Source organism: Lissotriton helveticus, chromosome 7 (assembly GCF_964261635.1).
Source record: "Lissotriton helveticus chromosome 7, aLisHel1.1, whole genome shotgun sequence".
NCBI lineage: Eukaryota > Metazoa > Chordata > Amphibia > Caudata > Salamandridae > Lissotriton > Lissotriton helveticus.
Genome location: NC_136068.1, coordinates 972,883,517 through 972,907,445, shown reverse-complemented (window position 1 = coordinate 972,907,445; position 23,929 = coordinate 972,883,517). Strand labels below are relative to the sequence as shown.

Below are 23,929 nucleotides of genomic sequence, written 5' to 3'. Positions count from 1 at the left end.
AGGAGAGTCCAGCGCAGAACCGGTGAGTGCTGCCGGAGGGGAGGCGGGGTGTCGGAGCACATTGTCGGGCTTGCCCCTCCCCTCCAGCACAAGCGCACTTGGGCCGGGAGGCCCGCGGACCCCCCAGTGCTACCGGGTCCCCCGAGGGGGGATCCAACCGGCCCACAGTTCTTGCCCTGAGCCCCGCGAGGCTCCGTCACGGCCCCGGGGGCCCTCAGTGATGCCGGGTCCCCCGAGGGGGGCCCCGCCTGCCCACCGTTCTTGCCCTGAGCCCCGAGGAGGCTCCAACGTGTCCCTGATCCTGCCTGGGCCCCGAGAGGCCCCACCACGTGTCCCTGACCCTGCCTGGGCCCCGAGAGGCCCCACCACGTGTCCCTGGCCCTGCCTGGGCCCCGAGAGGCCCCACCATGTGTCCCTGACCCGGCCGAGCCTGCGAGAGGCTCCACCATTGCCCCCCTGTCCCCCCGAGCCTGCAGGGCTACGTCCACGTCCCTCAGCGGCCCAGCACTTCGTGGGCCGCTGCCACGTTTAGGTTTGCCCCGGGCCCCTTGTAGCCCACTCTGGACATCGAGACTCTAAGGCGCCCTCGCCCCAGGACGGTCATCTGGCCTAGGGGGTGCTACTGACTAATATCAATGTGATGCTGAGATTTACTATGTGTTGCCCTGCTGATTTACTATGTGTTGCCCTGCTGATGGGGGCCTCTGCTGTGTTATGTACCTTGTCCCTTCCCGCCGGAGTACCCGATGTCTCATGTATGTGATCCCTGGTCAGAGTGAGTTCTACTGCTAGTTCTAGGACGCTCCCAGGATATATGTGTTCTAATGCCAGTTCCATCAGATGCGTACCACTGGCAGTGGTCCCTTGGCCCTGCCCTGTACCTTTTCCCTGGTAACCCCTGCCGTGCCTTGAACCCCTTGTAAAGTGTATATCCCTATGTGTCCTGTCTAATACAAAGACTATTTTCATATATACTTCGTGTGGAGTTCCTTTTGTGGGAGGCCGGGGATGTTGCTGTTGGTGGGTGCGTGCGCAAATGCTTCACACATGTCCTCCGAGATAGGCCTGACTGCCCGCGCCGCGTTACCTAGAGGGCGAGCAGGGGTCGACTTTATATAGGAGTGGCGGTCTCTGACTGGCTGGGGCGCAAGCCCTGGCTGGCCGGGGGTCCCATTTCTTACACCTTGGAATAGGGAGCTAAGTGTGGCTCAAGGCCCTCACTCCAATCAGGGACTCTGGTTAACAATTGGGTACAGAGGAGTTGAACAATTATTGATTTTGTGATTGTACATCCCTGTACCTTTTCAACATGAACGATGGGAGTAAACACCTCCCTGAGCACCAACATTCTGCACTCAGCTCCAGTTATTAAGACACTTCTCATCCAGGCAACTTGGTCCTGCCTGCTACCCTGAATGCAGAGGATATCCACACACTCCTCAACCACCTGAGGAGCTAGAAGTGATCACTGTAAGAAAGTGGCTCTGTATATACTGCACCAAAGTAAGGTTCAGTTTGCACAGAGTCCACAGTCTCCAGAGGTAAGACAGAGGCTAAAGTTAGATATAACCTTACTCTCAAATGTGGTAGCTTGGTCGAGCAGTAAGGCAGTATCAGAGGACATTGTAAAGCATTTGTTGTACACACTAAGTCAGCAAATGGTCTCACACACTCAAGAACTGAACTCTAGGTCAATGGTTTTATACATAAAAATATATAGTAGTTTATTTAAGAAGCACAAGTAGGTATTATAAATACTTTCTCAGAATGAGATGTTGCAATAGAAACTTTCCATTAGCAATAGACTTTTGAATGCAATAGATACAGTTGTTGCAATAGGCAACACAAGTAAAACACAATTATAACATTGAGCTCAATGGGAGTTTTTAAGTAAATGCAATAAAATTACTTTACGAATGTTGTTCTTACTCAGGGCTGGATCGTGGATCCATCCCTGGTGCATTTCCTGTAAACAGTGGAAAGAAATCGTTTTTACACAGGTGATTTTTAAGGAATATTTGTATGTTTTGAAAATCGACACTTAGAAGAGATTTTGGTGAAAACCATGCAATGCAATCCTATGGAGGAAAATCAAGTTACCGGTCAGTACAGTTATAATTACTTTTAAAGGTCAGTGCTGGGCTCAAAGACCCAGCACGAGGATCTCTCCTGATAGCAGGTGGGTAATTTTGTTTTCGTTGTTCGGACAATTTTTAAGGAATATTTCAAAGTTGCAAAACTCAACACTTAAAAGAAATTTCAAGTGAAAACCAGCCAATGTTATCCTATGGAGAAAATCAAGTTATCGGTCTTTGGGTAAGTACTCAACTAGTAGAGTTAAGGTTCTGGGGTTAGACTCAGGGATCTCCCAGGGTCAGGTAAGTACAGTTGTTACACCATGAGTGGCACTGGGGTAGCCGGGTGCAGAGTGAGTAGGCCCAATGTTATCCTATGGAGGAAAGGGGGCCTTTGGTTGGTGGCTGCTGGCAGGCAGACCATGCAGCTGTGGGAGCTGAGCTCCTGGTCACTTACACTGGGCAAGTAGGGAAGTAGAGTAGGATAGGTGCTGCACTCCCAGTGGCACTCGGGCAGCTGGGTGCAGGGTTCTTTTTGGCCTTCGGGTCCCTTATGTTATTCAACGGGAAAGCTGGAAGTTGAACAAAGGCTACAGGCTCATGACGGAGATTCTTCAGGTGTGACCACCACTTCGAGAGGTACGTTGGGATGTTGGAGGATAGGTAGACACCCAGGAGTTGGGCACAGGGGGCCGTGGGGCACCGTGTGCAGGGGTGTCTTTTGACGTTGGGAAATCTTACCCTCAGCTGGTCGCGGTTGGAGCGGTCCCTTGTTGTGCGGCTGGAGGCGTAGTCAGGAGCGTCGAGGAGGGTCCTTGGGCACTGGATTCATGGTCACAATCCTCATGGTCTTTGTTCACTCAGGCACAGGCCGGACTCGGCAGGTGCAGATTGTGCTGGGTTCGTGGTTCCTGGCTGGCACCAGGGGTGTTGCTTGTTTGAGCAGAACCACCGTTCGTGGGAGTGCTAGTCTTTAGATGAGCAAGGCAGTTAGGTACTCCGGGGTTTTCGAGGTTGCTGACCACAGGAGACACCAGGATTTAGCAGGAGCAGGTTCAAGAATCAACAGGCCGGGAGGGCTGGGTGCCAAGTCAGTTGGTGTCGTCCTCTTGTTAGCAGCTGCATGGCAGGTCTTCTTTCTTCTTGTTCTTCTTCTTGTTTCAAAATCGGGATCTGAGGAAGGAAGGTTCAGGGTGCCCCTAAATACTAAATTTAGGAGCGTTACAGGTAGGCCAAGGGCAGGGGCCAATGGGTCCCTGTTCTTGGGTGAGTACAAACCCTATCCTGCCCGTCTCCTGTGGGAGGGGGGCAGGAGCCTATCTCTGATTGGGTAGGGCTCCCCATTCTCAAAATGGAGAAAGCCCGGAGTTGTGCTCTACCTCGCCTCTCCCACCTTAGAGGTGGGGTTGGCAGAGGCTGGCACACCCCCTTTCCTTCCTTTGTTTTCCCCCTGTCTTCCCACCAGAGAGGGGGGCAGAACCGGTGGGGGCCTGTTGCTGAGTACAGCAAGTGACTTGGAGAAGCTCACAAAGGTGGCATGCCTTTGAAGCTCCCCCTGTCCGTCCTGGGGGAGGAGACCTAGCACTTCGTCCCAGGATGTGCATTGGTGCAGGACCAGGAGAGTGGATGGTTCTCTACCCAGGGGTCCAGCAACATGTCTGCTGTGTGGCAACCTAGGCAGCCCCTCAGTCAGGACACTGGTTGTGGGTTAGGTTCAGGGGGTAACTCTAAGTTGCCCTCTGTCGTGCATTTTAGATTAAATCCCACACTGGCATCAGTGTGGGTTTAATGTGCTGAGGAGTTTGATACCAACCTTCTCAGCTTCAGTGTAGCCATTATGGGGCTGTGGAGTTTGTAATGACATCCTCCCAGCACCATATACTCTTAATGGCATCACTGCACTTACAGTGCCCAGGAATGACCCTGGGCACTGTAGCAGCATAGGGCTCATGCACCTGTGCCCACACCACTGGCATAATGCACTCAGCTGGAGGGCTGACCGAGGTATGCCAGGGCAGTGTGTTTGTGGGCATGGCACACAGGCATGTGTGCCATGTCGACTCTCTGTTTAGTTCTGCACCAAGACACCCAGCCTGCAAAGGCAGTGTGTGTGTGTGTCAGGGTACAGTGCCCCTAAGGGTTATTCTCTGGTCACAATGCCCTGGGTACCTAGGGTACAATTTACCAGGGGCTGACATGTGACCAGAGATGCCAATTGGGTTTAGGCTTCAGAACCGTGTTTAGGGAAGGAACACAGGCCCTGGGTACCTGATTGGCAGGGACCCAGGGCACACCAAGGAAAAGTGCATCAGTTTTCAGGCAAATAGTGAGGGGGTTACTGCAACAGAAACCCACTTTCCTACAGTCACTCCACTCTGATCAATCACACACAAAATGATGGGAGGAATGCTTGCAAATAATATAACCTCTGGCAATTACACGGGTTAGCATTCCAACATATTGTTTTTCACCCACTATGCCACTTTTATGCAAAGCAGCACTGGCCCTGTTCCTTCTGAGAACAGTTTGTGTCAAACTGCCAGGTGTAGCCCCTCCAGAAGGGAGCACAGACAATCCAAGACTGGTTTTGGACTAATTAGGCCTTGTCAGTGAAGTAAAGCTTTGATTTTATTGCACAGTGAGTAACAGACCCACGTCTGGGCATAGCCTTGGCCACTTTAGATGTTACACCAATCACACACTAGGTGATGGGAGATAGTCTAACGTCTAGCAATCGCTTGAGGTAGAATTAAGGGTGGGCATAACTTGCATAATTCAGAGTAGCATAATCATTGTGAATTACACAAATATTCTGTTAGATACGGCATAATTATGTGAAATGTCAATTCTGCATTTAGCGACATTTTCGTAGCGCAAAAAATGCACCCTCACATCCAAAATAGCGAGGATTTATTTTACGCTGTGAAATAGCTCCACATGCAACAGAACATTGATAGCAAGCTCGAGCAGCTGCTCTTCCTCGATAAATGTGCTTTTGGCATAGCATTTGTATCCTCCAATATTACTCTTAATAACGTGACCTGGCATAATTTCATTACTATTGGTAATTCCCCATCTAAGAGTAACGCAGAATTACCAACATTACTCCGGCGAAACTGAAATTTCACCTAGGCCTAGTAGCATTCCAGTTCATTGTTTTTCAACCACTGTACCACTCTAGACAAAGGCTCCTGTTATGCAAATCAGTACAGCACACCACGGGTATGCCCATGCATGGATACTGTGCTCACTGTGCCACTGGAACCAAGCTGCACTCAATTGAAAAGCCCAGAAAAGGAAAAAGCAGCCTTGGGTTGCTTGTGTTCCAGTTCAGAGAAGACCTTGTGTTGCAGTTTGGCTCAACTGTTCCTATCACCATGACCAAAGCTGATTTGCATATGGTTGAGTCTAATCTGATTTGGGATAGGGTGCAAAAGAACGATGGGTTGGAATGCTGCCGGAGCGATTGCCAGTGGTTAGACTTTGCAAGCATTCCTCCCATCACCTTTTGTATGTTTGGTGTAATGCCCTAAGTATCCTTGGGTATGTGCGTCTTGTGCTCACTGGACCACTGGAACCAAGCCATACCTGATTAGGCTATGAATGAATACAATCAATCAGAGGTAGCATGGTGGGCAAAAGATTGATAGTTTGGAATGAATAAATGAAGGGCATTTGTAAAGCGCACTGTCACTCAAGCAGAGCACCTTGATGCTAACTCAGATACAAGATTATTCACCATAGACAACACAATCAATAGGAAACCTGAAAGATAACTCTATAAGAAGCATAAATCTGAGTCAAATGGAATTAGATCAGATGATTGCACATCTCATCTGATGATGAAAAAAAAAAGGTTTTAAGTTGTTTCTTGAAAGCTGTTTCATTTTTCAAGAATTTAAGAAAACAGGGAAGTCAATTCAAGACCTTAGATCCTAATACGTCAAATGCTTTTGCCCCCCAGGTGTAAGCTTGAAATTCAGGATTTGTAGCAGATTGGCATTAGACAATCTGATAGTCCTTTGATTAATGTAGCATGTGAGATGATCTGAAAGATACTTTGGACCTCGAAGATTGAAAGCTCTAAAAACCGAGACCAGGGATTTAAAAGTATTTTTCTTATGGATGGGTAGTCGATGCAGTTTCCATAGCCCCTGAGAAATAGAGCTTGCAGGGAAGCTTGAGAACTAGTCCTGCAGCTGCATTTTTAACCACTTTAAGCCTATAGAGTAGCTGCTTGGCAATGTCGAGGTAGAGGCTATTACAATAGTCCAGCCTTGAATAAAAAAGTGCAAAGGCTACCCTGTGCGATTGTCAGTGATTAGACTATTTAAAAGCATTCCTTCATCACCTTTTGTGTGTTTGATTTCATTTCATGGAGATTTACAGCACTTAAGAGGCCTTGAGACTGAACTCAATCACGGAGAAAAATACTAAATGATTACTTTTGTAGATGTAAACATTAGTGATTATGCGTGAGAATAGCACACAATAGTACTGTGACAACTGGATGGAAAACAAAATGCAGACGAATATAGGCTAAAAGTAAATGGGAGAAAATAATAAGCATGAGGTAGGTTTGAGCAAGGCAAGAATGAAACTCATACTGCAAAATAGTCAGTAACCCGTAATACTCCAATCCGAAACCTAAACTCTGCTAACCATAATCTCGCAAATGCCACTCTGTGCCACTATAGGGCCCATTCCTTTTTAGGTCTCGCCCTGGAATTAGCATCCAAAGGATGCGTCCAGGGTTGGAGACGTATAGTTAGCTGTCTCGAGGGAAGGACGGACGAGAAGGTGCACGAGTTTGTCCAGGCTGGATTGGTGTGCGCGAACGCGCACGTTCCGTCCTGCGCCGCCCTCCCATACTCCCAGCCTAACGCGCATGCATGCATGCACACAGACACAGACACAGACACAGACACACACACACACACACACACACACACACACACACACACACCCCCCCCCCCCCCCCCCCTCCTCCTCCTCCCCCACAGTCACACACGCATACACACAGACTCCAAGACACACGCACGCTCACACACATACACAGGCCGCCGCCGCGCGCGCGCCCACACATGCCCCCCTCCCGCCCTCGCAGGCCAGCCACAAAGCGAAGCCCCACTCACCGGCAGCAGGACTCTTCCTCCATTCTTCGGCACCGGGGCGCAGGGTAGGCTCCTGCATGCTCCGGTGCTGCAACCAATCGCGGCTCTTCCGGCTCTTCCGTGGGAGGCGGGGTAGGCTCCCGCCCTCCTACTTCCTGTTTCCGGTTGTCGCGCCGGCCTGCCTGACTTCCTGGTCGCAGGCCGGCAAAGTGACGGCGGTGATTTGCGTTATTTATATTTTTAGTTAGCTATGCATTTTTATATAGCGCGGACTTTACCCGAAGGCGCTATTCATTTATTTATGTATTTAAGCATTTTTATATAGGGCGGACTTTACCCGAAGGCGGTATTTATTTATTCATGTATTCATGTATTTGGGATATGGTGTGGCTGGTGACGTGGGTTTTTTCCCCGCGACCTCGTGTCACCGTACTTCGTTTTATTCAAGGAGTAATCATGTCTCTTCAGTCGGCCGGTATCGGATTGTTTCAGAAGCTGGTATGCCCCTATAAAAGCGCAGCAGCTGGTATGTAATCTATTAGCAGGTGACGTGCATATCGCATGATTCTCCGCAGCTCAGCGTGCTCATACACACCCAGTTTTTAAAGCAGCTTCCGTGCTCATGTCTGTCCCATGCATTGTCCCGATAGTTTACATGCACTCACATACGCCCTGTGCATTGCACCAGTAACTTACATCTCACCACTCGCTTTATTTTCACATTAGCGTGTATTCAGCTTGTACACGTGTACTGTATCAGAAGTTTTACGTACACATCTTCCAGGTGCTGTTTGCACATCTGCAGCATTCTCCAAGTAGCTAATGCGCAAACATATTTCCCCAGCAGTTTATGTGCAATCATCCGTTCCCAGTGTTCAGTTATGTCTGCACAGTCTACTGTACCAGCGCATGTACACGTTTGTCGAATACACTCTTCCGGTGAGTGATATGCACACATTCATCTTCCAAAACACTGCCGGCAAAACATAGGATTCTGAATTTGTTCAGCAAAGTAGGAAACATAGACTCATCTGCCCGCCACTTCCCCTGGCAGCTGATGCAGACACCGGTCACCGGCATTATTTTGGCAGGTGGTGAGCACCCGTGTGTACACTCGATTGGTAGACAGCTAGCCCACTTCCTTACTTAGCAACTGACTCGTGTATACTTTGCATGCATTCTACAAACAGCTGGTACCAACATTTCCCTTTCTCAGTCAGTGCTCACATCCGCATGCTGCTTTCTCGCAACAAGAGTTGATGTATACAAATATATCAAATGCATCCGCTTAGCAGCTGATGTCGGCATATTTCGCAATTGCATTACATCAGCAGCTGAAGCACATCTGTCGGACGCTATCTTTCACACTATATGGGCACATCTGTCCGTACATTATTCTGATTGCTGGTGACCACGAACAGGTCACCTTTACTTCCTCACAGATGGTGTGAACACCCTCAGAAACTGATGGACAAACAAGGAACCCTCTGCACTGACAGCTAATACGCATTCTACAGCCATCTATTGCATATCTGTGGCGGATTCCGGTATCGATCGCCACCATTCTGCCGGCCTGTAAAGAAGCGATTGTTTCAGAAGCTGGTATGCCCCTATAAAAGTGCAGCAGCTGGTATGTAATCTATTAGCAGGTGACGTGCATATCGCATTATTCTCCGCAGCTCAGCGTGCTCATACACACCCAGTTTTTAAAGCAGCTTCCGTGATCATGTCTGTCCCATGCATTGTCCCGATAGTTTACATGCACTCACATACGCCCTGTGCATTGCACCAGTAACTTACATCTCACCACTCGCTTTATTTTCACATTAGCGTGTATTCAGCTTGTTCTCTACGTCATACTAGAAGATGATGTGGGCAGATCTATACCATGCATCCTTGCAGCAGCTACTCATGGTCCAATCACGGGTGTACCTCGACTCCTAACCGGCAGCCCATTCCATCACAGACCCATCCCAACTGCTCGACATCGTCACTCTTCCTCTCACTCAACTTCTCCCACAATTCTAGCCCCTCGTTGGACACACCCAATCAGCCCTTTATTAGGTCTCGCTGGCAATGCATCCGCAAGGATGCATTTGTCCAGCTGGAGACCAATAGTTATCTGTTACGGGGGAAGGAGGACAAGAGGGTGCACGAGCTTTTTCAGGCTGGATTCGTGTGCGCGAACACGCACGTTCCGTCCTGCGCCGCCCTCCCATACTCCCAGCCTAACGCGCATGCATGCATGCACACAGACACACACACACACACACACACACACACGCGCACTCGCACTTACACTTACACAGACACGCAGGCACCCAGACAGGCAACCCCCTCCTCCTCCTCCCCCACAGTTACACACGCATACACACAGACTCCAAGACACACGCACACACGCACGCTCACACACATACACAGCCCGGAAGTATTTTATTCACAGTAGCTCATTTCCCCATCCCATTATAATACTTATCACGGCTCAAAAACACAGCTTTAATGATATCACATTCTCTGAGAACTTTTTGGGGATTGCGCCTTAAGCACTATTTTATAGCCTTGCTGCTTTCACATGCATCCTTTCTGCTGCAGATTGCCCTCACAACTTCTATTGTGAACAACAGAATCTGCACTTACTCTTCCAAGTCACATTACTTGAATGATTTAAGGCAATACATTCAGGTTACATTATAATTTGTAGGTGTTGGTTTCAAATGCTCTTTCTGGCAGCATCTTCCAGTTCTATGTTAGTAAATATGATTTGAAACGCTGCAGAGGGTCTTGTCCAACCATTATGTATTTAACAATTTTATTCAGTTTCAAAGGCTGCTATTTACAATAGTTCGATTTCACTTTTCATTAAAAACAATCTTACTGCGGCTAATACAGATCATGCGTACTCTGCATAATTTTAAGAGGTGTGCCAGCGTAAAGTACTCGAACAACAATGACGTCTGTCTTATAAATGTCACAAAAAAATTTTAATATTTCACTTCTGTTCTTGGAGTTTCGTGAAAATACAACACATATTGCATTACAAATGCTAGAGGTGTCACATTTGTGAAAGTTAAAACTATTGGCATTGTAAATGACAAAGCTATTACTTTAGCTATTTTCACAACCAACACATAAATAAAAAAAAAATGTAATTTACAATACCAATGGCTCAAACTTTCCTAATGGGAGACCTATTGCATTGCAAATGCTTGTTAGGTTTGTCATTAACCAAGACCCTTTGTTTTGCAAACAAAACTCCTTTAAAATACATAGGTATTACTCTATAGCCAGGGGCTTTCACTCAGCCAACTTGTTTGCGGTAGTGTCATTCACATTTCGCTTCCCTGCCCCTGCACCCGCCCCCCTCGCCCCCCCCCCCCCACACCTTAGTATACAGGGTGGGGCAATTGGTGAGTCCACTTCAGCATTCATTTAATATCTTGGGGGGGGACTTTCCACCTTTAAATGGGCTTTGAAACCATTCAAATATGGTTGTCCGTGAATGCGTGCACATGGATGGCCATCTGTGCATGGTTTTTGCTAACATGTAACAAAGCTATAGATGATGACCACCCTGAGTGCACATGCATGGAGACAGACAGCTAGCTATCTAGAAGTGTTTTTGTAAAACTTGAACAAAAATCATTGTAAGACAGCCTCCATTGCAACAGAATGCATAGGCAGTAATTTTCCAATGATATTTGAAAGAGCATAACAAAATACATTACAAGATGGCCACCCATGTGTTTGGTTGTTGGCACAAATGGGTGGCTATGTTCAAATGGTTTTTGGTATACTTCAGAAGAAGCGAACATTGGCAAAGCCATTGGTAGGACAGCAGACACAAGATCCATTGACTTTACCCAAGCATGTGTGCATTTGGCCCTCTGAGCTGGAACACTATACCATCCATTGGAGCAAGTTCTTCTTTCAAAGATTTTTTAAAAACTGTTAACATGTCTTCCGATGTAATTAGAGCACTATTTCTAACTCTGTAAATGTATACCACTGTGTATAAGTTAATTTTCTTGTACATCTCTGTTGGACTTGGCCCTCTCTGGAGGGTTACTCCCACATTTTTTGCCTTCACCATCCTATTTTTCTGAATTTGTTTCTGTTTGCCTTAGGACTCTGTGCACTTTACCACTGCTAATCAGTGCTAACATGTGTGTGCTCACTCCCTAAAGCATGACAAAATTGACTATCACCTGATTGGCATATTCAACTTATTTATGATTCCCTGGTAAAGTGGTACACCGTGTACCCAGAGCCTGTAAATTAAATGCTACTAGTGGGCCTGCAGCACTAAAGTAGCCCTTTAAAACATGCCCCAGTCCCATGCCTGCCATTGCAGCATTTACACAGTTTTAAACTGCCAATTCAGCTTGGCAAAATGACCCGTTGCCAAACCTTAACCTCCCCTTTAATTACATGTACGTACCCCCTAAGGAATGCTATATGTAGTCCAATGGACAGTGTGCATTGTAATTAAAAGGTTGGACATGTACTTTAAAATTTTACATGTCCTGGTAGTGAGAAACTCCTAAATTTGTATTTCACTGCGATGAGGCCTAACTCTCCCAATGTGTAACATTGGATTGTCTTATTAATAAATACTAACTTTTGATTAGAAACATGTAGGAAATGTGTGCTTGGTCTCTGATACATTTTTATTTTTTTTTATTTTTTTTATTGAAGTCCTTTAGTGACATTAATGATCAATAATACAGAAAAAAAAATCATCATAGAGCATATCCCGCCAGCAGATACAATCAATAATAACAATTACTTCCATCCATCCTCAATATCCCATATATAAAAATGAATCAAAGTAAATTCCCCAGATTTTATCAAATTTTCTTTCTCCCCCTACCCGCAATGCATAGATTTGTTCGCTTTTCCTGACTCTCCTCATTTTCTGTAACCATTCCTGCATGGATGGGATCTGTTCTGACCGCCAGTTCTGCAATAGCAAAGACCTGGCCACTGCCATTGCAATATACACTAATTTAGCTAGCTGGTCAGAGAGCTTGAGATCTGGATCAAAACCATAAAGTAGTCTGTGAAAGAGGGGGGCCCCTGCCTAAACTAGATAAACCCTAGCAAGGAATATATGTTTTTTGTAAAAAAGGAAATTTTAGCACCGGGTTATGTGCATTTTACAAACATGCCTAAATGACGTTGACCTATGACACTATCTAAAAAAAATCACATGATGTATTCTTTCTTTATATTGTTTTTATTATCACATTATAATTTCATGAATATTTTTTCAAACAACAATTTTTTGGGGACTTTTCTTCCCTTTATGTGTATAATAAATAATTTGTTATACAAACATTATTAAATACAAGCTCTACATAGTACACTGAATTAATTTAGATTTCATATACAGAACCACAATTCCATTCATTCAACGCGTTTCGGCATGCGCCTTCGTCAGGAATTCTGTGTTTCTTTCACATTACTGGTAACTGTGTTGCTGTCCAACTTAAGTATACTTTAGGTATGGAAACGATGTCACGCTGGAATTAAATACCCGCTCGTGGTAGGTGTTCATATACCGATATAAAAGGGTGGACCAATCTGCGCAAGTCTTGTGCTACTTATCTATTGTAAAGTTCTGTATTCGGACTTCTCGTGCCCGCATAAATTGTCAGGTGCTCAAAATTGGAGTCGCTGGGCATTGATATCTATGATATGTATGTATCCTTCACAGTAGTGTCCACCATGTAGGTTCAAACCAGTTGCTTGTGCAACGATGATTCCGCGACACGACCGAGTTCGTCTTCCGTCTTTCAGCTTACACTGACAAAACCATAAAGCATCAATTTTACATTTAAGGAAATCATAATCTTATAATAGGTTTGGAAAAAAACAAATATTTCATCCCAGAATACCCTATTTTTAGTACAGTGGACCATTACATGAGGCCAATTGGCATGAGCATGTTGTAGGCATCTAAAACAGTTAGGTGAATGATTTGCATACATTTTAGAAATGGCCGCAGGTGTACGGAACAATAACCATTTACCAAAAAATAACATTCTGCGCTAATTGGCGCACCATAGTGTGTTGAAATTAAATTTGTTAATAATCCGCCAGGTGTTCAAAGTTAATACATGATTTTCTTGTTCCTGCCATTTTTTAATTGCTTTTTGGCTTGAGTCCTCCTCCCTACTCTGCGCTAAACAGCGCTTCCAATCCCCGGGTTTCCTTGCACCTTCATTCACAAAAAGGTCATTAACCAATTGGGCTGGCTGATTAAACTGTGTAGCATCCAATTGCCCCAAAAATGTATAAATCATAGTATAAGATCCGATCAACATAAAGTTCCTGTGAATTAAACGTGCCATCTCTATCGGGGTTATCCATAATCCATTTCTTAAAAAATCGATTACTTTGGTAAATCCTGCCCTGGCCCAATTTTCTGCTATCTCGGACCCTCTTTTAATCCCTATTAACGAAAATGTTCTGGATAGCAGGGTTGTTGAATTAAACAAGGGAAGAGAATATCTTTTAAACATAGCACAATGTTTTTTTAAAAACCATAGCATTGTCTTATAGCGGACTAATTTGAGAGATTTAAGTACCTGCAGAGGGGGAGGTATCTGACTTTCTAGGCAAATTAAATCGAAAAATAAATTTATAAATAAGTTTTGGCCATGAGTTTGGTTTTTAAATCTCGACAAACACTGTGCGAAATATGCATAATAATAGTCCCTGAGATTTGGCAAAGAGAGACCTCCTTGATCAGATTCCTCATAGAGAGTGCCCATTGCGATTCGGGGTGTTTTTTTCGCCCAGACAAAAGCCGAGAACAAAGATTCTACCTTAGAAAAAAAAACTCCTGGCTAAAAACAAGAAATAGTAGAGAACAAAAAATTAAATAAAGGAAGAACGGACATTTTTATCAAAGCGACCCGGCCAAGAATCGATAGTGGCAGTGAGTTCCATCGTGCGAACATTACATGGATCTTTTGAAGAATTAAGCCTCTACAGATCATTGACTGAAGCTGAAAAAAAAAACAAGATATCTTTTAGGTTTAGTATTAATACAGCAACTTATGTCAGAATGCAGTTCTGGATCTCTACCTCCACATACCAGAATTTCCATTTTCTTTTTATTGATCCGGTATCCTCCCAAAGCTTCAAATTCCTCAAAAATCTGAAGTACCCTAACTTGTGATTGTAATTCGGGTTTAATTAACAGCATAATATCGTCAGCGTATAGTTTGATCTTAGCCATTGAAGGGACGGGAGGAAGAATATTCGGGCAATTCCGGATTACAACTGCTAAGGGTTCGATAAAAAACGCAAAAAGAACGGGTGATAATGGGCAGCCTTGCCTCGTGCCACGCTTGACTAAGACTGACCCAACCATTACCGTATTTATGATGACATTGGCTTTGGCACCCGTGTAAAGATTCCGGATTAGGTTTATAATTTTATCTGGAATAGAAACATACTGCAAAATAATAAAAAGTGTCTCCCAAACCACCAAATCAAAAGCTTTTTCAGCATCTAATAACAAAATTAACGCTGGAATCCCTCGTGTCTCAAAATAATCTAGAGCTTCAATCAAATAATGCGTGTTTGTGATCAGTTGCCTACTTGCAATGAAACCATTCTGATCAGGATGGATCAGATCTGTTGATATTTGGTTAAAGTGCATAGATAGTAATTTTGTAGCTATTTTATAATCGGAATTTAATAAGGTAATGGGTCGATATGAGTTTGGGTCTTTGGCTTCTTTCCCCTTCTTCAAAAAGCTCACCACAGTTCCTTTCCGAAAATAATCTGGTATTGGGCCCCTTCCAGCATAGAATTCCGTAATAGAAAAAAAATATCAGAAAAGGCGCAAAAAAAGACTTTAAAAAACTCAGCGGGCAGACCATCTGGGCCACAGGCCTTGCCCTTTGGGAGATCCTTCACTACCAACTCTATTTCTTCCATAGAAAATGGACTCGCCATTGTCGATTGTTCAGTTTGGGAAAGGGAAGGCAATGCGTACTTTCCTAAAAAGTCTGTTAACTTTTGCTGGTCTATATTATGTTGCTGACTGTAAATATTAATATAATGGGTAAGCATTATCTTCCCTATCTCAGCCAAATCTGCTGTGTCTATATGGGTCACTGTGGAAACCTAAGGGGTTAGGCCCATAAGGACAAGTGGGTAAGCTGGACCCTATTTAAATGAAAACAACAAAAACAATTGCCTACCCACCAATATTTTTGCAAGCAATTCGAAAGGTCAAAAAAGCGATTGTCAAATTTGACCAGGTATTTATTAGTACCAACTATTTATGTATTTTTAAATTTTTCAAAAAAAATGTTTTCCAACAAAGAAAGACACTATACATTGAATTATTTACAATATCGTACAATCTTACAAACAAAATTGACAATGCAAAACAAATTTAAAAAGACATGAATGCTAACATCCTACATAAAACATAATAATAAAGCAATTGGACAAAACTGTGAATAATATAGTTTTGAAATTGGACATTCAAATTAGATATGCTTAAATGAATTCACAACAAACAAGCATTGGAAATGCAATAGATCTCGCATTAGGAAAGTTTGAGCTATTGGTCTTATAAATGATTTTTTTTTATTTATGCGTTGTTTTTGAAAATACCTAAATTAATAGCTTTGTCATTTACAATGCCAATAGTTATAACTTTCGCAAATGTGACACCTATAGCATTTGTAATGCAACATGTTTTGTATTTACGTGACTTAGATGTATTGATATTACAAATAACAATGGATTTTAATTTTTTAAAATAATTAATACTTAATTGAATAATTAAATTTTTAATGTCAATAGCTTTAAGTTTTGTAAATAACTTTTGTGAAGATTATGTTCAGTGTTTTTTATTGTGACGAAAATCCAAGAACAAAAGTGAAATATTAACATTTTTTTGTGATTTGTAATAAAGCTTGAAAGATTGAAAACAGCTTGAAACATTGAAAGAACATATTTGAACCAGTGATGCTGTGGTAGTGCTGAGTGATGCTCTTGTTACGCTGAGTGATGCTGTGGTTGCGCTGAGTGATGCTGTGGTTGCGCTGAGTGATGCTGTGGTTGCGCTGAGTGATGCTGTGGTTGCGCTGAGTGATGCTGTGGTTGCGCTGAGTGATGCTGTGGTTGCGCTGAGTGATGCAGTGGTTGCGCTGAGTGATGCAGTGGTGGTGCTGAGTGATGCAGTGGTGGTGCTGAGTGATGCTGGGGTGGTGTTGAGTGATGCTGTGGTGGTGCTGAGTGATGCTGCGGTGGAGCTGAGTGTTAATGTGGTGGTGCTGAGTGATAATGTGTTGGTGCTCAGTGATGCTGGTGTGGCGCTGAGTGATGATGTGGTAATGCTGAGTGGTGCTGTGGTGGTGCTGACTGTTGCTGGGGTGGTGCCGAGTGATGCTGTGGTGTTGCTTAGTGATGCTGTGGTGGTGCTGTGGTGGTTCAGTGTGGTGCTGTGGTGGTTCTTTGGTGGCACTGAGTGGTGCTGTGGTGGTGCTGAGTGGTGCTGTGGTGGTGCTGTGGTGGTGCTGTGGTGGTGCTGTGGTGGTGCTGTGGTGGTGCTGTGGTGGTGCTGTGGTGGTGCTGACTGATGCTGTGGTGGTGCTGACTGATGCTGTGGTGGTGCTGAGTGGGAGATGGGGAGAGGGAGAAAAAGGAGAGCAGGGAGAGGGGGAGGGTAAAGAGAGGGAGAGAGAGGGGAGAGAGGAGAGAGAGACGTAGACGGGGAGAAGAGAGGGAAGAGAGGGAAAGGGAGAGAGGGAGAGTGAAGTGAGGGAAAGGGAGAGAGGGTCGAGGGAGAGAGGGAGTGTAAGAAGAGAGGGGGGGACGAGAGTGAACGACGGAGGGGAGAGAGAGGGGAGGGAGAGAGAGGAGAGCAGGCAGAGGGGGATATGGGGAGAGGGAGAAAAAGGAGAGCAGGGGGAAGGTAAAGAGAGGGAGAGAGGAGGGAGAGGAGAGAGGAGAGAGTGAGAGGGAAGGGAGGGAAAGGGAGAGAGGTAGATGGAGAGAGGGAGAGTGACAGAGTGAGGGGAGGGAGAGAGAGGGAGGACGAGAGGGAAGGAGGGAGAGGAGAGGGAGTGGAGTGAGTGAGAGAGGGAGAGGGAGAGAGAGAGAGGATGGCAGGGAGAGGGATAGAGGAGGAGAGAGTGAGAACCATGTTATCGACTCCAGCACCATGAAATACCAGGAAGGCACGTTTGGTTTAGGAGCTTGATGCATAATAATAAAAATCAAGCAAATAATTGGAAGCACTCCTCATGGAAACGGGGAACCTTACAGGCTACATTTTATTTGGGGTCAGGAACTGTGAATTAAGGGGATTTCGCCACGCAACATTACACTGTAGAAGTTGTGAATTTAACGTAACTGGGTGTAGGCAGAGAAATTAGGTCAAACAAATGATATTCTGGAATACACTTCAGTCTTGAATCAGAAAATTTACCATGCAGGTAGAACACTGCAAATAAACATTTAGGCTAATGCTAAGTTTGGCAGGCACATTTTTGCTGAGCAGCCGAGTGCTTTGCAGTGGCATGCTCAGTGTGAGGCAGTACAATTTACACAGCGACTACAACAAGCATTGGGGTGTATTAGGCAAACAAAGACGCAAGCGCAGTGTGAGGGTGAGGGGGCAACGCAGGGGGGAGGATTACAAACGCCACGGGAGAGGGGAGCAATTTGAGTGCGGCGGAAGCATCAAAGGGCTGCGAATGCGTGGGTGGAAGGGGCGCAACACGGTGAAATGGAGCAAGCTGGCCACGTGTGACGAGCCCTAAAGTCAACGCAAAGTGCATCCCAATTACAACCCATAAGCACAGGATTCTGCAATTTAGGTAACAACTTTACTCCATACAGTCAGAGGAGAGAGGTGGTTTAAGGGGGAGACTGCATTCAACCATGGATCTGTATGAGAAGTGAGAGACACTCTGGCGTCTATGACGTAGGTGATGGAGTGAGGCCGAGACCCCATTGAACTATAGGAGGTGTTTGATGATGACTGAGAGAGACGCGCACTGCCTGAGGCGAGTGATGGGGCGCGTGAGTGTGAGACTCCAATGATGTGAGTGACGTATAACTAGCGAGACTCCATTGAAGCGTGACACCTCTGACGTGGATTTGGGTGGGACTGCTCAGCAGTTTTGACAAAGCTATGGAGTTTGCTCACTTGAACCACATGTGCACAACGATGGGGAACCAGTGACACTCTTGATGAGTTTGAGAAGGGGGAGGAGGGAGCGAAGGGAAATGATTCAAGAGGGGACGAGGAAGGGTCAGAGGAATGATGGGAGAGAAAACAGTGAGGGAAGAAAGTGAAGATGGAGTGCGCAAGGATGGGACAAAGGAATCTGAAGTGAAAGAGAGAAGAGAAAGAGGTGGTGAGGGGGGAGTAGACGGCATTTGGGGTGAATGAAAACAAGACGGAGGGCATTGCTGTGGGGAGGGGGGAGGAGAAATGCGACACGGCCGCAGCAGGGGGCGGAGCGGGGAGAGCGGCGATGAGGGAGAGTTAATAGTGTGAAGCAGCAGGGGCCTTTGAAGTGAAGCTAAGCTTCACTTCAAAGGTGTGGGAGGAGTGCGGCTGAGGCAGAGCGCACGCTGGGGGAAGCTTGTGGGGCGGAGCGGGAAGAGCTGCTGGGGAACAGATGGCTAGCGATTTGATGCTGTGCACGCGCATTTTAGGTCAATGCGCTTGCGCATTGACCTAAAAGCGCACGGGCACAGCATCAAATCGCCAGTCTAGGTAAAGTCTGTTTAAGCCCCTATAGTCTCGCTCCGCTCAATGCGCACGCGCATTGAGAGGCGAGACCTAAAAAGGAGTTTCGGTCAATGAATGACGCCTATTTTGGACCAGCAACTGCTGGTGTAGTGTTTTGAATAACAAAACAAGTCCTCCTTATGAAATGCCGACGCGTTTCGATGCCAGGACTGAATGCCTGGAATCTCTTCAGGGCGTTATCATTGTATCTATGAAAGATGCAAAAAAAACAATAAAGTTTTGTTCACAAATTTCAAGACTCGACTCTATTCTAGTGCCACTCAGTAAATGTGTATGAAATCAGACCTACCAGATCCGTTTGGGGAAATGAGGAGCCTCAAGGACCACTGTGTTCACTTGTGTAACTGTGACTGTTCAAATCTTCTGTTACTGTGTGGTGAACCCTTTCACTTTATAAACAACACGCCATTCTGTTATGGGAAAAATGGCTTCTGTCAATGGCATGCGACCGCTACTCTGTTGCATTGTACCTTCTTTAAAAATAGTGTCTAACATACCTTCATGGGCTGTTGTTTGGAGGCATATGTTGCTGTTAATTCTTGGACATGTAAGGTACAAACTGCCAAAAATCGTGTTGCGCAGGTGTGGCTGCAAAAGCGAGAAACGCTTAGATTGAAATCTATTCCCAAGTGAATGTGATAACGGCTCGCTAAAAAAAGTTGAAAGTATTGCATACCTTCGATGTAGCACAGTGACTTCTCTGCGCAGCTCAAACAACGTTACTGGCGTTTCTGTTAGAAAAACCAAAACGGCTGATTATTTAATATTACGACAGTCAACTATTTTAATAGTTATACTTTTATTCATGAAAAAGCGTGTATACCTCTCACTCCAGTGGTGCAGCTCTCTTGCCGGTCGCTTCAAAAATGGCGATCGTGTATGTTTGGGATTGTTTGCTATATAGATTCAAACAGTTGCATTATGGGAGACGTGGTCCCTTCATTCAACCCGATCGTGAGAACATGTTCTAACGTGTGTACTCCATTGCCTTCATTGTACACATTCAATGCAACGGTATGGGGAAATGTTAACTACGCTTGCTCTCTATGAATAAAAATGAAGTATATCAATGTTGTTGACATATAAATTAGATGTTTGCCGGATGTAGTGTTCGAGTCCGCAACTAATTTAAGGCAGTCTGAATAGTGATTTCTCAAGCGTTCTCTGTGCAGGATTTAAGCAGGCAAGACTCTATTGAGCTTGCAGCGGCCAGATTATTTATTAGTGTTTAAAGGACAACACACTTTCTGTGGTGTGCAATTAAGATCGTGGATATCAGATTGTGCAGGACACCAAGGCAACTCATGGATTATTATCAAAGAGGGTTACATTCTACAGGCTCGCTATCTCAGAAAGGCTATTGAGCCCTGCCTGTACACTGTTGAATTTTAAAATCAGGTATGCTTCTTTCTGTAAAAGCACCTTTTCAACGTTTACTGCATGTAAATGTAAATGTAAATGTAGTTGAGCTTATATAGCGCACAGCTACCCGCAGTGGGTTTCCCGGCGCTTGCTTAGGGAACCCTTCCTGGTATTCCCCTGTTAGATAGCAGGGTATCCACAAGGTGAAAGTCAGGCATCCCGCCGCGAGGGGCCGTTGTGGAGATTAAGCAAGCTATTGCCCAGAGTCGCAGAGTGTGAACCCGTGAGTCGAGGAGGCACCGGGGAGAGCATTATCGAGTCCGTGGAATTTTTAGCCCAAGACCCCGCCGAGGTGGGGAATTGAATCCTGGTCCAGGACCGATCTCAGCTTCCGGGTCTGCTGCCTCTAACCCCTGAGCCACACTTCCCCACTGTGGTATATAAATAAATAATACCGGATCTATTTTTGAATGAATGAATGAATAACAGATAGCTCAATAAAATAAGAGTCAAGATTCGAGGTAGTAGGAGTTTCTGCAGGTTTATTACAGCATAAGGACAGGATCAGGACAACCTGCATAGAACAGGGGTAACAGGGCCCGGCAGCTGCCGGGGCTGGGTCAGGAATGAGCGCGCTAACTTTTAATAACAATACATGGACTTATATACATAGCGCAAACACATAGCATTACATTGCAGTAGGCGTAACAGTGGGTGGAGCAGAAGGCGTGACGCGTAGCAGTCGCGAAAGATAACAGTAAAAAGAGGTGTAACTGGGAGTATACATAGACATGTGATGCAAACGTAACAGAATATGTCATGAATGGGCGGAAACTTTGGAGGGGGCTACCTAAGGAGCCGGGACCTCTAACCTAATGGTGCGCGTAAACTGGCAATGACGTATCACTAAGAGAAGCTGGGGGCTATGAACTCTGTGCTAGGAGCAGAGACTAGAGTCTGGAGGGTCGGAGCGACATGTACCTAAACCCTATCTGGTATCTGATGTTTAGGGAACATGTTGATATAAACTAGAAGTCATGAGGGGAAAAGCTAACTTGATTCTAAGACTGGACCATGCATTATTCTACATGTAGTGCGTGATGAAGAATATTAAATGACCATTAATACAGTATTTCTCTAACGTGGAGCCGAATAGGCTAGACAATGACGGAAACTATTGATGCAGTTCAGTAGCTTAGGAATGCAGAGAAGGAGGACTGAACTGATAACTGGAACTATAACATACTTTTGGCAGACTCAGAGGCAGAGCCAAGCTGCACCGGGCACTGCGAGGCAGGAAGTAAGTGAAGGGTCGAGGATACAGGTGGGGGCTGTATCGCTCCTCAGCGAGGCTTTCAGGAGACAGGAGCTGAATCTGATGTCCGGGCCCTTTTGAGGCCTGGAAACGGGGGCTTTATAATGGAATAACGTGCATACTGAGAAACGTGGCAACATAGCTTTACATAGGCCTGATATTCGTAGTATTCATGAGGACTGGAAACTAGCATACTAGAGGTGGACACAACTGGAATTGCGTCATTAATCGGACATGGGGAATAACATATGCATATTGGTCATGCACACATAACATATGATGGATGAGGCGTAGGGACACAGAACATGGCAAAATTTACTTTTCCACATTCCCTCCTTGTCACTACGTTTCCATCAGGAAACATCAATTTTCATGATACCATCTATCATTTCATACAGTACCATTTGTTCGTCTCGAATTGTCTTGGAACGGGATTTAGAACGGGGCTTGGGACTAGGAATACAAGAGGTAGCACACATGCTGCAAATCGCAGGGCCACATTGTATACAGAGGCAGCAGCTAAATATGATCGCTACTGCAATACCTAGAAAGGACAGGACTTTCCATCCCCAGGCGGAAATTATATTCCAGAACCAACCGGACCATGTCCAGGTGCCTGGATCTTGGTGTAACAGATGGGCAATTTTATGGAGTCTGGTTATAGCTGAATAAACAGACGGTGCGTTATTTGGAATGAAAATGCAGCAACTAGATCCGATGACTCTACAGGCCCCGCCCCTATCGGCCAGTATGACGTCAAGGACGAGACGATTTTGCAAAACGACAAATCTCATAGCAGATTGTTCTTCGGTTAGGTTACCTAGAGCAGAGGCAGTCTCATTTACTACAGCTTCAAGGGTTCTGGTTAACCTACGGATCAGTTTACTGTTCTGAACAGGTCCTACGAAGAAGAAGAAACCTTTATTGAAATCTGTATACTGTTCTAGAGTAGTTTCAGTATAATCGACAATTGGGGACTCCCTTCTATGTCTAATGTGTACTAGATGTGTGTTTCTGTGATAATCAGATGGGGCTAGGAAAACAGGTGGTAGTAGGAAAGCAATGTAACAGGTTCCCTCCCAATCGAGGGGCAGACGGACATATGCGGTTTGACCACAAATAAAATAAGAATGACGTGAAGTTTTGAAAACAGATTTCCCACTGTCACTATACTGGATAACAGTAGTACATTCACTATGACCTACATGTATGGAACCATAACTACGGACACATAATTCGCCTTTGACAGGTAGTACTGAAATAGCAGGTAAGTCTGGAGTAGTATCAGACTGAACATTCAGGACCATGAAATTCGACGAATAATTACCTAAATTATATACTTCATTTTCTAGATCTAAACCTGTTCTGTGGGGGAGACCTTGCTTGTCTGGGAAACATGTACTGTTAAGAAAAGACATATCTGTTGAGGATGACGTTAACGTGGACCATGCTCCACAAGAACCATTATATGAGAATGGATAAGGAAAGAGTGGCAGAACTCCCTTCGGTGTCTGGAAAGGGGGGAGTCGACCACACACCCAACAATTAGTGGCATTGCTGGTCTGGTGTGAGTAATGTAACATACGGATAAATGTGTTGTTGCGCATAGCGAGGCGGTAAGAATATTCGTGAGGAGGCAGATCACTAAACGTGTGCTCTACCGTAGCATTAGCAGACATATTTACATGAGGAACTGGAAAATACAGATAGAATGCATAGCTGGTGCAGGAAATCAAAATGCTGATGAATAATACGAAACTCAGAAAAACGATACATTGAATTGAACTCCGACTAACTCTCTCACTATGGGGGTCTATTTTATACATGTCAGAAACAGTCTAACCGTTTCACCTAGGGGAGGACTTATACAATCAAACTGACTGACTTATTTTACTAGACCTGAGCTTTAACTTATACTCCTGCTGCGGAGTTTTCTCTAACCAGGGAGGGGTTGTAGTAATAATGTCTTTTGCGGGACAGTCCTTAAGAGCAATATTCTGGCAGTCTTTCAAATCCTGGGAAATGTTTTTAGAGACTGGTTTCAATCCTTTAAAAAGTTTAATATGAGAAAGGTGGATCCATCCTTTTCTGCCTTCCAACTTGACGGCAGTACGGGTGGTCAAGAGGACCTGACGTGGCTCCTTCCAACGTGGTTCCAGCGGACTTGATCTGTCGAAATTCCGGACCATCACTAGGGAACCTGGAACGATTTCATGCGGTGCCACCTCGGTATTGTCTGGAAAGGCGGCAGCAACCTGTGAACGAC

The 23,929-nt window shown here is 45.2% G+C and overlaps 1 long non-coding RNA gene across 2 annotated transcripts; it reads right to left on the bottom strand.

The window, feature by feature from the left end:
* Positions 1-12,415: 12,415 nt before the first annotated feature.
* LOC144767162 (uncharacterized) lies at positions 12,416-19,875 on the bottom strand. 2 transcript variants are annotated; one of them, XR_013598084.1, is made up of 5 exons: positions 19,810-19,875; positions 19,663-19,717; positions 19,484-19,574; positions 19,276-19,396; positions 12,416-14,202 (listed from the first exon to the last, which is right to left on the bottom strand). It is a non-coding gene; the product is annotated as an uncharacterized LOC144767162 (long non-coding RNA). The 2 variants fall into 2 exon arrangements; XR_013598085.1 differs by lacking the exon at positions 19,276-19,396.
* Positions 19,876-23,929: the final 4,054 nt, after the last annotated feature.